Source organism: Corvus kubaryi, unplaced genomic scaffold (assembly GCF_017639235.1).
Source record: "Corvus kubaryi isolate FWS band 111438036 unplaced genomic scaffold, C.kubaryi_AGA036_p1.0 64936, whole genome shotgun sequence".
In the NCBI taxonomy this organism is placed as follows: Eukaryota; Metazoa; Chordata; class Aves; order Passeriformes; family Corvidae; genus Corvus; species Corvus kubaryi.
In genome coordinates, this window is record NW_024581621.1 from 96,575 (window position 1) to 109,959 (window position 13,385).

The 13,385-nt window shown below is 44.2% G+C and overlaps 1 long non-coding RNA gene across 1 annotated transcript; it reads left to right on the forward strand.

Annotated features, from left to right (window-relative positions):
• The first annotated feature begins 237 nt into the window (after positions 1 to 237).
• LOC121672756 lies at positions 238 to 9,655 on the forward strand. Its single transcript, XR_006018972.1, has 3 exons — positions 238 to 1,794; positions 7,640 to 7,733; positions 8,125 to 9,655. It is a non-coding gene; the product is annotated as an uncharacterized LOC121672756 (long non-coding RNA).
• The last annotated feature ends 3,730 nt before the right edge of the window (positions 9,656 to 13,385 follow it).

Genomic DNA, 13,385 nt, shown 5'->3' on the forward strand with positions numbered 1-13,385 from the left:
CATCGTGGCTCTTGAGCACGAGGTACTGATTAGTGCGGAGTGGGACCCACATCAGGCAGAGCTTGATGAGGATGTGAGAGGCAGGGAGTGCTGCAGAGTGCACCGGAGGGCTGCAGAGTTACTGCAAATGCTTTTGGCACTGCCAGAACCTCAGTCATTGCCCGTGTTCATCGTCCTGCACTATTTGTCCATCACTGACGCCCGCTCCGTGGGCAGCAGGGAAAGCTACCCGATGGTGCTGGATGGGCACAACCACTGGGCTGAATATGGAAAGCAAGTGAACATTTCCCTCTCATGCCCAGCACCCAACACCAGTCTCTCCCTTCCTGCTCTTCTTACCCCAAAGTGTAGGACAGACTGTATCATATCAGGACAAGAGGTGTACCAGAGCCCGCCCCTATCACTGGATGACAAAGATCCCCAAACAAAATTAGAAACTCAAGGCAGACTTGTAGCGATACTTTTCCAAACTGCTCTGCCTGCCTTCAGCAAATTTTGGCTTGGAGATCTCCTGCACCAGAGTTGGTATCTATATATGTAATAACCCTGGATGTGTTTTTCTTTCAGTAATTATTCCATAATTTCTTAAATCTGTAGAAAATTTTAGCTTCCACAACATCTTGTAGCAAATATTCCCACAGCTGAATGGGATATTGCTTGAGGGAGGCTCTCCTTTGTCTTGCTTTGAACTTAACACCTGCTAGCTTTGTTTAATAAAAGGGATGCAGATATTCTCCCAGTGCTTTCTTCATCACTTCACACGTTTTTGCATTTTTTTCTCATTTTCCTCAATGCTCCCAGGAAACTCAGCTCTGAAAACAGGCTGCCTTTACAGATGGCTTGGGAATTTGTTGAAAACTCATTTTAATGTGAAAGTTCTGGTATGTGAGAAGAGCTCACTTCCTGCATACTTCTGCTGAAAAACAAATCCCAGAAAATCACCTGCTTTTCCCATCAAAACCATCAAATCTGGAGCCATCCCCATCTATAAACTCACTTGGAAATAACTCCAGAGCCTGGATTTGCACCTTCTTCTTCTGGGGAGCCTCTGAGGGCAGTCAGAGGAGGGTGAAGGGCATCAGGGAGCAAGGAGGGTGGCACTGCACAAGGGCGGTGAAGGGAGGTGACATGCACGCGTAATCAGATGGCACTGCAGTCACCAGCAGTCCTTAGTGGGGGACACAGAGAGAAGAGATGGGCATAAGAGAGACCCTCCAACCTGCTGTGCTCCAGGGACTGGCAAAGGGTGTGCAGTGACAGGACAAGGGGTGGCAGCTTTAAACTGAAAGAGGGTAAGCTTAAATGAGATATTAGGAAGAGATTCTTTACTGTGAGGGTGGGGAGGCACTGGAATAGGATGCCCAGGGAAACTGTGGATGCTCCATCCCTGGAAGTGTTCAAGGCCAGATTGAACAGAGCTTTGGGCAGTCTGTGGAAGGTGTTCCTGTCCATGGCAGGAGGGTTAGAACTAGATGATCTTTAAGGTCCCTTCCAACCCAAACTATTCTGTGATTCTACAATTCCAGGAAACACATCAGAGAGACCCTGATGCAGCTCAGACATGAGTTCATGATCTGACAGGTTTAGATCACTGGCCTTTCCCCATAACTCGTACAGATGCTAAATCCAACCTGTCTGTGACACACTGCCAATTGCTAACAAATATCTCTCTGCTTTGTCCAGAACAAGGTGCTGTCCCTATAACTTCTGCAGATGTGGTGCCATGCTTTCAGATTCACCTGTGCACTTTTGAATTTCAAGTTGCTTCACAGAAATACGTGCTAGACTTCAAAGGTAAAAAATCTGTGTACTTACCTCTTGACATACTTATGGGACAACTGCCATGCAGCTTCTTTTCCAAAATGCCATTGAAAATCCTTTTCTGCTTGAATGTGAAAGCAGTGAGGGAACATTTCATGGAGTACAGGCAGCCTCTATTAACACTGGAAGAGGAGAAGGGGAAGGAAGTGAAACATAAAATAAAGAGAATGGAAGCAGTTTTCGTGAACTAATCAAAATTGGTGGCTCTGGTCTGAGTAGAGACTTTTTAAAGTAGTGTCTCTGTCCCCTTGATATTATGATATGCTGAGCTAAGATTGTAAATATGGGAACCTTCCTTATATATTTGCAATTAGGAAATAAAGGGCTGAAATAAGGATACAAGTATGTTGAAGAGTATGATACTGGATAATTCATGATCGATGTGGTGTCCCTGTTGTGCACACACATTGTGGGTGGTTGTTGCGTGCATTGTAATTTGACTTCCTATATGAATTCATTTTATCCTGGTGCACAGTGAGCATGACATGGTGGTGACTCTGCTCTTCCTTGGGTGTGACTATCCCAAGCAGAAGTCCTCTCCCCCACCCCCCACCCCAAACTGCTGTGACCATTGCCTTCAGGGAGAGGAACAGGGAAGGAAAAAGGTCAGGGGCATAATAGCTTAAGCCAATGATGAACTGTATTTGAGTTTCTCTGGTACATATGCATCCTGGGCAGAGCTTAAAAATAAATTGTGTGCAGTGATGGTCGCTCATGATATCTTATATTTAAAGTAGGCTGTAAGCTGTGGAAGGGAGCCTCGATTAAAATGTTAAAAAGCATGTACCTCATTCATGTCTAGAGGAGGTGGTGTGCATTGCCCTATAGTACCTTCCAAAGCTAATCCAAGGGAGCAAGAGGTAGGTAGGATGTCTCCTCAGGTCTGGGGCTGGAAGAAGTGCATGGCTTCTTTGGTGGCCTTGTTCAGCAGCTGGAAAAAGAAGTTTATTCAGGGCAAGTGAGCTGTAAGCAGACCAGGGAATCAGTGCTCAGACAGTGGCCAAGCACTGCCTTGGCAGCTCCTTCTGGCTTGTATCTTCCCATAGCTCCGCTCCATTACTGTGCTTTTGTGAGTGAGTGTGTATTCTTCTCCTTTCATCTTCCCTGGTGACACAGCTGAGCCTGAGTCATCCAGCATAATCCAGGCACGTCACTGCATGGGAGCTGGTGGATCTGGCATTCACCGGAGAGGCTGCCAGGCTCCTGAGGCCTCTGCAGGCTCTGGGCTTCCCCAGCCTCTGAAGCATCATCTGATGCTGCTGTCTGGTGGGCAGCACCAGCTGCCAGGTTGTGAGGAGAGGCAGGAATTTTCCTGAGCAACTCTGGCAAGCAGCAGCACAATGAGAGCACCTGGGATGGGGATTGAAATACGAGGTGCTATGTCACATCAGTGGAAAACAGAAAAGATGTAGTGTGAGTAAGGCAGAGTCTAGAGGCCTGGAGAAGGACTCTGCAGTTCAGAGAGGCCTGGTTTTGTAATAGGCATCACACCACTATAAATGGATCAAAATGTTTGCTCTGTATCACCACTTGGAGTGAGGCAAAGTTAAAAAGATGTCCATAAACCTCCCCATATCTTTCACAGGCAGCACTTCAGGTGACTGTGAGTGTTTTCCCTGTGCTTATCATCACAAGATCAGAGAGGAGATGGTCTCTTCTTTCAACACCACAAGAAGAGCTTGTGCTGGTTGGAAGTCAGGTCAGCAACTCTCTAAGGCTTGGTGGCTTTGGCAACAGATTCTGTGTGAAGGGAAGAAAACATGAAGTTGGGATACTCAGCTCCTCAGGCAATCACTACAGCATGAAAAGGCTGCACAGATACCTCCTTACCGACGGCAAAATGCCTGAAGCAGAAGCAGCAGGGAGCAGAGGAGGGGCTGGATGTAGGAGCAGCACACGAGGCTAATCCCACTGTGTTTCACAGTGACATCTGCTCTCCTGGGCAGCATTCCCAGGAAACAAAAACCTCCTTTCTCATTCATAGTGCATTTATCTTCTCTTTCAAAAAATGGTCCAGAGACACCTGAATCCTCATTCTGTGATAAAAATCTGCAGAAGTCCTAGCACTGCAGTAAGTGGCAGTAAGTAAAAGAACAAGAAAAGGTATGGGGTGTTATGCTCATTATTTTCTTGACTGTGGAAAATAATGTCTGTTTATTGAGTCCTCTCCTGCTTCAGAGTGACTCATTGATCTGCTGATGTAGACTGGGTGCAGGTAGGCTGGGTGGTGGGTTTGACAGCGTTGGCAGGCTGTCACTGTGGCAGGCATGCTGCGAAGGGGAGTGCACTGAGGAGACATCCCAGCGGCCTGGGGACTGCCAGGACAGCTTCCCACTTTCTGCTGATGACAAGTTACATGGCTGGGGTTGTTCAAAAAAGTTTGATGGAGATGGAAAAACACCATAATGGGATTTCTACAGTTGTGTTTTATATTCTTCTATTAAGGCTGGTACGGTGACAAGGTGGAAGAGCAGGTCCAACTGAGGCATGCATAGCCATAGAGCCTGGAGAAGACACAATTTTGGTTTGCCACACAGCCTGCTAGCGAGCTGGGAAGATGGGGAAATAAGGCTGACATCCTGGATGCTGTAGCCTAGAGCAGGAGGAAGAGTGGGACTGGAAAAGCAGAGATATCAGTTAGAGGGAATTTGTGCAGTGTTGCTGGAACAGGGACGCGTGGAGTCTTGTAACAGTCAAGAAAAATAAAAGAGAAGAAAATGAATGTTCTGGTGGGAGCAAAAGCAGATGTTGGTAATCTGTTGTGGTTTAGGTGATCTTTTCCTGCTCTGATTCCTCTCCCAGTTCAGGAAAGGGATAGTTTTAATAATTTCTTAGGGTCTCAACACACATTGTGTGAACAATTTGTACCACAATAATTTTTTTTTTTTTTTTGGCCCGAAGAGGATGGTATGGCCTGGCTGTGGTAAGGAGATGTAATGCAGGGATCATGGTTGAAGAGCTGTTGGTAATTTCTTTAGACAGGTCTAGGTTATGATATTATTAGGCATATTTATAGGCATGTGGCCAAGGAAGGAGAAGCTAACATTTTGCTGAAAGGCCAGTGTGGTGCATCTTGCTTTAGAGCTTCACTATAACAATGGACATTTGCTTCCAGCTTCCATTAGTAAGAGAGAGCAATTTATATAGAATACAAAGACAGAAGTTTTCTGAGGCAGTCCCTGAAACATGACCAGGAGACTCTCTTGTGGAAATCCCTTGTGTTTGTTAATCTTGGTCAAAATTGTTTCAAACAGTCAATCAGATGGTCCTTCACATACATCATTTTTCCTTCAGACTGGGACCATCCAGCACTGCCTGAAATAGGATATGAGGTAAATAAATATCTCTTCACACCTTCTCATCAGATTGGGAAAGGTTGTAGTCTATAACAGCTTGCATCAGGTAAATCTAAAATACATGCCTGAGTCCAGGAACTGGTTTTATTAGTTTGCAAATGTGTTACTCCAAAATGTGCAGCTACAAGAGGGACAAGGATGGTTGAGCAGAAGAGCTTTGTAGGGGACACAGTTTTGTCCATTCACACCACGGTACTGTGTATCAAAATGGCCAGTGCACAGAAATGTTGGTTTATCCCTTGTGCCTTTAGTTTGACCTAAATGACAGCCAATGATCTGATCTGGAGGTTGAGCCTCAGCACTCACTATTCACGGGACTGTTTCTCTAAAAATCTGTCATGCTCTTGAATTTCAAATCAAAGCATGAGCTTTGGGAGACCATCAACTCATTTAGTATTGCTATAATTAGGTTAGGTCTTGTGTGTTTTTGAAACATCAGGCAGAATGATTATAAATAAAGTTGCTTTGATGACTCACTACAGAAACACCAGGGCTTGTCTATGAGGATGAATCAGTGCACAAGGAAGATAAATGTGCACTTGATATAGAACAACAATTTCACCTTCTCTTTTCCAGTTGGACACCTGTTCTGAAATCCCAGTGCTTTGCTTCAGCTTGCTTAGGATTGCAGATGTTCTCTGTGTAGAAGAAATGTGCTCCTCTGAGTCCAATAGTTCCTTTGTATCAATGGACAAGCTCTCAGGGGAGGACTTTAGAGCATGCTGGGACAGGAGGGAGTGTGAGGGAAGGACCATGAACAAGTGAGAGAGGGCTCTGAAAAATCCCAGGCCATGATGGCACCCCCAGTGGGTGTTGGTGAGGTCCTTTGGGAGTGACCAGGGAGGTGTAACCAAAAGTGTTGTAACCCCTTGGTCTGCTTTGCATGAACTTTTTTTCCAGCCAGTAGCAAATAGAGGCAAATTGAAAACCTACTTCAGCAGACAAGGATCGCAGAACCCACAGGGTCTGGAGGACTCGAAGCGTGACACTTTGGCAACATTTCCAGCTGTTTGTATCCACTTTACTTCATTCCCCTGGGTGGCAGTGGAGCAATTCAGATACTGGCTGGGCCCCCATCCCGTTCTTGCAGTGTGTGGGTGGTTCCCCCTTGGCAGAAGGCAAACCCTCTTCCACGCAGCCCCGGATCCCAGGCGCATTCCTCAGGAGCCGACCACTCCGATTCTCTGATTTATGATGGAAAAATAACCAAATCCAAAAGTGGGAGGGGAAATGAGGAAAAGGGGTTGGGGCCCTGTGGAATTAGATCTGGGTTTATAGAAAATTTATGTTTTAATTAGGAAAGCCCAGCAACTGAAAAGATTTTTATTATAATGATGGCTATTATAAACCTGGGGTTTATACTTGGGATGCATTCAAATTTTGTTTTGTAAGTCTGATTTTATATAAGACATTTTTAAAACTATCAGATTCTATGACCTTTTTTAGGAAAAAAAACAGCAAACCACTTTAAGTTGTACATACCCTCCCTGTTGGTAGAACAACATGAGTTGGGGGAATGTTTTCTTTACTGTTTGGCTTCTTGCAACTGTAATGCTCTCGTTCACAATGGAGAAGGCCAGAATTTTTTTTTCCTGAAATCTGAGAGGTTGATTAACCACAGCCAGAGGAGTGAGTGGACTGTTTCCCCAGGGTATGGAAGACCTACATTTAATCCCATCCTTGAACGGAACCTGAAGTTCCCTGTTTAGGGTGCCTCCCCCTACCATTTCACAAATGGAGAGAGAACAGGATAGGATCACTTGGGCTCAAGGGTAGTAACCAGAGATGCCAGTCCAGATCTGAAGTTTTCCAAGGAAAAACAGCGCCAAAACAGAATGTTCCTGGAAAAAAAAGAAGTGGTTCCAGTTGGCATGAGCATTTTCTACAAATTCAGAAAAAGCATTTAGTCAAAACCCTGGTGGATTGATTCTTTGTTTTGTAGGTATAATGTGTAGTTTTATACATTTTCTTGTGTCAAACCTGATCACAGTTGAACAGAGTATGAGAAATTAGGAGACAGGTTTGATTTAAAGGCCAGTGATGGGATAGGTATAACTGGTTAAATGAATTTTACCCCTCTCATAGAGAGAGGAACTGAAAATGTTTCAATACATCCAAACAAATGACCCCTTCAGTTCTTCTCTGAGGACATGTATACTGGATTTTCAGAAAATGTGGTCTGCTTGTTGGCCAGTGTTTTGTCAGAAAAACTGTGGTCTGAGGCCAAAACATAGAGTGTTATTTCTATTGTTACTTGGAGTTCAGGGCTGCAGAAGAGCATGAGAGAGCAATGTTTGACCGTGATCTAGTTTCTTTATCCCTGGATGAGATGTGACTGGCATCTAGCATATTTTTTAAATTCTCTTCTTCCACATCAAGACAATCTTGTATTTCTGCATTAGGTTCTGTTATACTAGCAAAGTTTCTTTTAAATATATCTGAAGCACAACATTTTCCTGTAGGTAGAAAGAGTACATGGAAAAGAGAAGCCCGGGCTGGAGGTGAATGAGTGTCTCCTGTTCCACAGTACGAATCCATCTGATATGCCTGCTGCCTGTAAGCAGAATTTCAGCTGAAGGATCTCTGTAAGGCTCATGGGAGTGTATGGAAAGGGTACAAGGACATGGACTGTGTCTGCATCAGAATTCTTGGGGAGGTTTCCAGGGTGCAGGGAAGATGCTGTGCTTCCTACTCTGTGGGTTTGATCCTACCTATTTAGATTTTTTATAAGCAGTAAAGCAACAAAAATCAATGATGAAAGCTGCTAGATCAGCCCCATGTGTTGATACCTTAAAACAAACTCAAGCAGAAACACTTGGCAAGGGAGCTACCTGAGAAGGAAGGAGAAGAAGGTGCTTGTTGAGGAGTTGGCTGCCAAAATGCTGGTAATGGATATTTGTTACTTTGGTTATGCATTTTCTTACCCATGTTTTTTAATGATTCCCAGGAAGCTGCTTTTCTAGAGATGCCACTTGTTCTCATTGATGCTGTCCCTCCAGCACAGACCACCACAGCACATTTGTAAGTGAAGTTCTTGTTGGAGATTTTGTTCAGGGAAACCACAACTACCATTGCCTTCCAACCAGACCTGAGATTTCAGACATTTGAACTGCTTTGTAAATAATGAAAAAGAAATCCTTCCATCTTTGTCATTTTTGAGAAGCACCAGATTTACCTGGCATACATCTTGGAGGATATGCATTCATCCCGATAAAGATGATGTCAGAGGTAACAATGCCTCACCTGGAAATAACACTTCAAGGCTCACCTTTTTTGAACTCTGTGTTGCATATAAGAACCTCATATCTGACATTCAGCTATACTGCAGCTGTTTCACTCACAGGAAGGAAACTACAAGTATGACTTATGGAATGGCTGAGTCCACTCTGAGAGTTGTTTTCCTTCTGAACAGGCTGGTAGCAGTTAAATCATAATAAATAATACAACCATCGCAGCGTGGCGATGATTTGGATACAAGTGCAATATAGATTTAAATGTGCATTGTGGTTAATTTCTAAAACTAATTGCTTCCATGTAAAGTACGGTACACAAGTAGATGTTTTTTAGGACATACTTGGGGAAATGAATATAGAAATGGGGAAAATGGAGCATAAAAAGCATGTTTGAGGGGTGACTCTCTGGAGTTGTTTTTCCATGGAGAGAAGATCATCAGCATTTTGTCAGTGTAAGAAAAGTAGACAATAGGCTCTGAGCTGTTTTTGTCCTGTGGTTTGGCTGCTTTGAATTTTGTGGCGAGAAAAGGCTTTCAGATCATATCCTAAAGGACTGTTACATCATGTTCCCTAATTTCTCTGCTGGTCCCATTTGGTTATCTTGCAATAAGAATCATAAGGGCTTTAATTCAGATGGAAAACAAAATATTCCTGGATAACGAAGAAGCAAATGACTCATTGATCTTCCTTAGCTTGCCTTGGTTATTGATTTTGTCCTGGAGCCAGAATGATGAGACCCATCTTCACATAACCCTTCTATGAGAACAGGTAGATGCCACAGCCTGTACTGCAGTCCAGTTGTGCCACAAATCAAAACCACAGTCATTTCCTGCTCTTCTAGAAAGAGTGAAGTTGTTATTTTGCCAGTGTCTTCCTGAACTGCAGGCTGGGCTGGGATCTCACTTTAAAGTGCTCACACAACCTCCCTCCCAAAACCTGAAGGCTGAGTACGAAAGCTTCCTTGGATTCACAGCGGGATGTTGTGGTGGATTTCTCTCTGGTGCTGCCACGCAGGTGTGCAGCAGCCTGCTGTGTGCCTGGCCCTCCCATGTAGAGGGCAGTATTTGGATGTTAAACTGGGTCTGCTGGGGAGCAGTGGTGGTGCCATTGCAGGCAGCTGTTGCTCAGTTTTTGCTCACGGTGAGGGAAGAGCAAGTAATTTAGGACTGAGGTGACAGCGAGCTCTTCTGTGCTTGCCTGAGGGTCAGTCATGGGCCAGCTGGAAGCAGCTCCCTTCGGTTCTGCCCTGGTGCCAGCCCTTACACTCAGCCATCCCCCATGTGCAGCCCTGGCCCCTGTGGGTGTGGGAGCACTTCAGGAGACCCATAAAGGGGCCAGGGGTGCAAGGCACCATGGCTGCTTTGATTCATGTTCATTTTGCTGGGAATGAGGTCTCCCACTCTTGCCCAAAGCTGAGTTTGGGGTCATAATGTTGGAAACACCTGAGTGTTGGTGGCCCCCATCCTGGCCAGCCACTGAGAAACACTGTGAGGAGGAGTTCTGCAGTCTCTGCCAGTGGGAAACCCTGGGAATGTAGGAAAATGATACTAGAAAACATCATGGGAAGCCCATAACTAACACTGGGGATGGAGTTTGCTTTGTTCCCCAATTGCTCTCGGGACTTCTCACCCTGTTTTTCCGTGTGAAGTCTGCCAGTTCCTCTGGTGACACTGTCCCAGACCAGACCTTCCCTGGGCTTAGGTCAAGAAAAGCAGGAGTATTGCAGCTGCTGAAGTTGAATCCTCACCATATCATGACACCAGCAGTGAGGAAGACCATGGTGAGCTGAGTAATGGCACACAGCAGTGTCCCAGCAGGGCTGTGGAGCCAGTTCCTGCAGCAGTGAGTGGTGAGACACGGGGGCTCTGTGAGGGGTGGCTGCTGGCACGGCCACCTCCTTGCCACCCTGCAGGCTGACACTGGTGGTGGCTGTTTTGAATTACCCTGCTGCTGCTTGACATTTCTCTGGGGGACTGAGAAGCGCCCCAGTGATGTGTGCTGCAGCTGGGATGGATGAGAGACTGTTCTGCCATCTGAACTTTCAGCTCTTTTCATATTTTCTGTAGGAAATCCCCAAAGTAAATTAGCCCCTGGACTGGACTCTTGCATTTGGTTTAATTCCACTGTCTTATATTTCTGAGGGGAATTGGGGGATTTCATCAGAAACTGAAGGTTTTTCTCATGCAAACTAGTGAGCTCATCAGCAGCTTCGTGGACATAATGAATGTGGATCTTGTTTGCCATTTCTAAGCACAGGCCTTTTGAAATCAGGAGGTAAAGGTGAATTCCAGTTGTTGATAAAATTGTTCTTTTAACTTTCCAATTATCAGCATGCCAAATCCAGATCTGTTCTTGCTCCTCTAACCCACCTGTCCTGCTAGGTGGTGTTGGGGTTTGCTGGGGTGTTGGTGCTTTGTGTTGCACTGTTATCAAATCTCATGTTCCTCCCCCTGAGGTGCTCCTGTCTGTTTGGATAGCCAACATTTCACTTCTGTGCAGTGACAGCCTGAGGAGCCCATTTCACTGATCGAGTAGTTTCTGACCAAGGGCTGGAGGTGCACGAGTCTGGGTATCTGAGATGGACTCGTGCCATTACTGGGTACAAATATTTTCTCTGCAATGCAGAACACTCCTAAGGGATTTTAGTTAACTGCTTCCTGTGGCTGACTGCACACACACACACACACACACGCACACACGAGTCTGGTGTTATGTTTTGTATGGAAGTCACTTTTTGGATTCCCCGTTTAACAAAAACACTCTGCTTTGACAGGCTCCTAACAGAGCAAACACTGTTAGTGAAAGCACATACATGCAAACAACTCCTTCCTTCCAGCTCTGTTTTTAAACCTTGTAACTCCAAATCCAGCCACCTAATTTCATGTTTTTCTGAAGCTGAGGAGGGAGATGACTATAATTCAATTTCACAAAATGCTATTGGGCAGAGCATTTTGTATTTTTGAATGTGCAAACTCTTCTTTGCTAGTGAAGTGCTGGAGGACTGAATGTAGTATCTTGCTATTTGCATCTTCCTTGCTGTCTGGCAAGCTTTCACATGAGGGGTATCACACTATCACACCATTAGAGCACACTGTCCCTACATGGTCGAGTCCCAAAGGGGCTATTATAAATTTACTGTTATATATTGATTCAATTATTGTGTCACAAAGGTAAGAAGTGACTTCTGTTTTTTGTGGTGGAGAAGGAAGTGAAGGAGATAGACTTTGACCATTACTGGGGAATGAATACCTGCTGGGCATAGATGGCACAGCTGGCTGCACTATATTTACTGGAAGAGGATTTTGTGTCTGACAAGTAGGTAAGATGTTGTTTAACCACCAGGAAAGCCCCATGTATCTTTAAAATGATTACTTATTTACCCACCCCACAAATAACTGTGTCCCTATACACAAAGAAATGACTGTGATAAATGTAACTGTTTTCACTGCATGGGATTTATAACACTCATGGGAAAAAATTGCTTTTGGTTCCTGCAGGTCTAGGTAAGCTTTCTGCAGGTTTAGGTAAGGTTCATAGAAAATGCTCTGGTTTAGTATTGGGGTGTGTCATAGGTTAGCAAGTAATGAGTATTTTGGACCAAACCACTACAGGGTGTCATATCATGGTGCCCCTTTTCTGGCACCAAGTATAGCTTGGAAGTTCAAAAAAGACCTTAGAACAATTAAAATTCCCTTTGAAATACTTATGGGGAAAAAAAAAAAGAGAAGAAAAGAAAAGTACTTAAGGAACCAGAAGGCAAAGCAGAAAGAGAAAGAAATCCAGTGGCTTTTATGTCGATTTCAGGGTCCCCTTTTCACACTTTGAATTGTCTCAATTTTTTTTGTGAAACATGCCTCCATCCCAAAGCTACACCATCAACAGTCCTCCAGTCATTTTTTATAGTGAAGTGGCAGTCAGAGCAAGATTAAGGTAGTTTAATACTATCCCTTTTTAATTTAATTACTATTCATTATCAAATACTCTGTTGTTGCTGCAGAGAATTGCAGCTCTGGTCCACATTTTTCTCTTGGATGGAGTTAACTGTTCAGGGTGAAATTAAGCTGCATCAGTTGAGTTCTGTACTTTAGACTAAAACATGAAAGAGCAACACTAAATCCCCTCAAACCTCTGCTCTCTCAAAATTGCTAGCAGGTTAGAAAGCTGACTCAAATGTTGGGTTTGACCCAGAAAGCTGACTCAGGTGGAATTGCTGAAGGTCAAAGCCTTTGCCAGGATGCCACCTGCATGAACAGCACCAATTAGATGTTCTGTCTTGTGTGAATTACTCAACTCATTTGCTGGTATTAAAATGTAGGTGTTGAGATGGCTATCACTGATGCCACCAGTGTGGAAAGTTCTTTGAATATAAAGGCTGGATATGCAAAATTGAAATTTACAGCAGCAAATTTTAGATTTTCAGCAACCCTCCCTAGTTTTCAGGAAATAAGGAATCAAGTTTTTAAAGCTGAAATTGAATAGAAGCAAAGCTCTCATGAAGCAGCCAGAAGCATTTATTTCTGTGCTTCCTTGACACTTATTATTTACAGCTGGTCCCCTCCAAAGCACCTTGGAGACAGCAGATACCTAAATGTGAGCTGGACCCTGAGGTCTGAGGTACTTCAAGCACATTCATTAATATGTCATTGTGGCTGTTCTAAATGAGTTTGCTTTGCCATCAGATACTGCAACATGAGCACAAAGCACTGCCTATTTTCAGAAGGTACAGGGTGTGTAAAGACAAGCACCTAAGATAAGATAAGCAAGACAATCTAAATGTCAATATTTAGAAAATGCATCTCCATCAAATACACCAAAATAATATTGTTCTTTAAAGTGCACCCCTCAGTCTCTACTGTTGTTCAGTTGGTTCATTGCTCAGAAATCCTTGGATATTGCATAGACCAGAGGCTGAGATTCAACTGATCATTGCACAGAAAGGAGTGCAGGGTCTAAATAAATCTCAAATGCTTTTAAT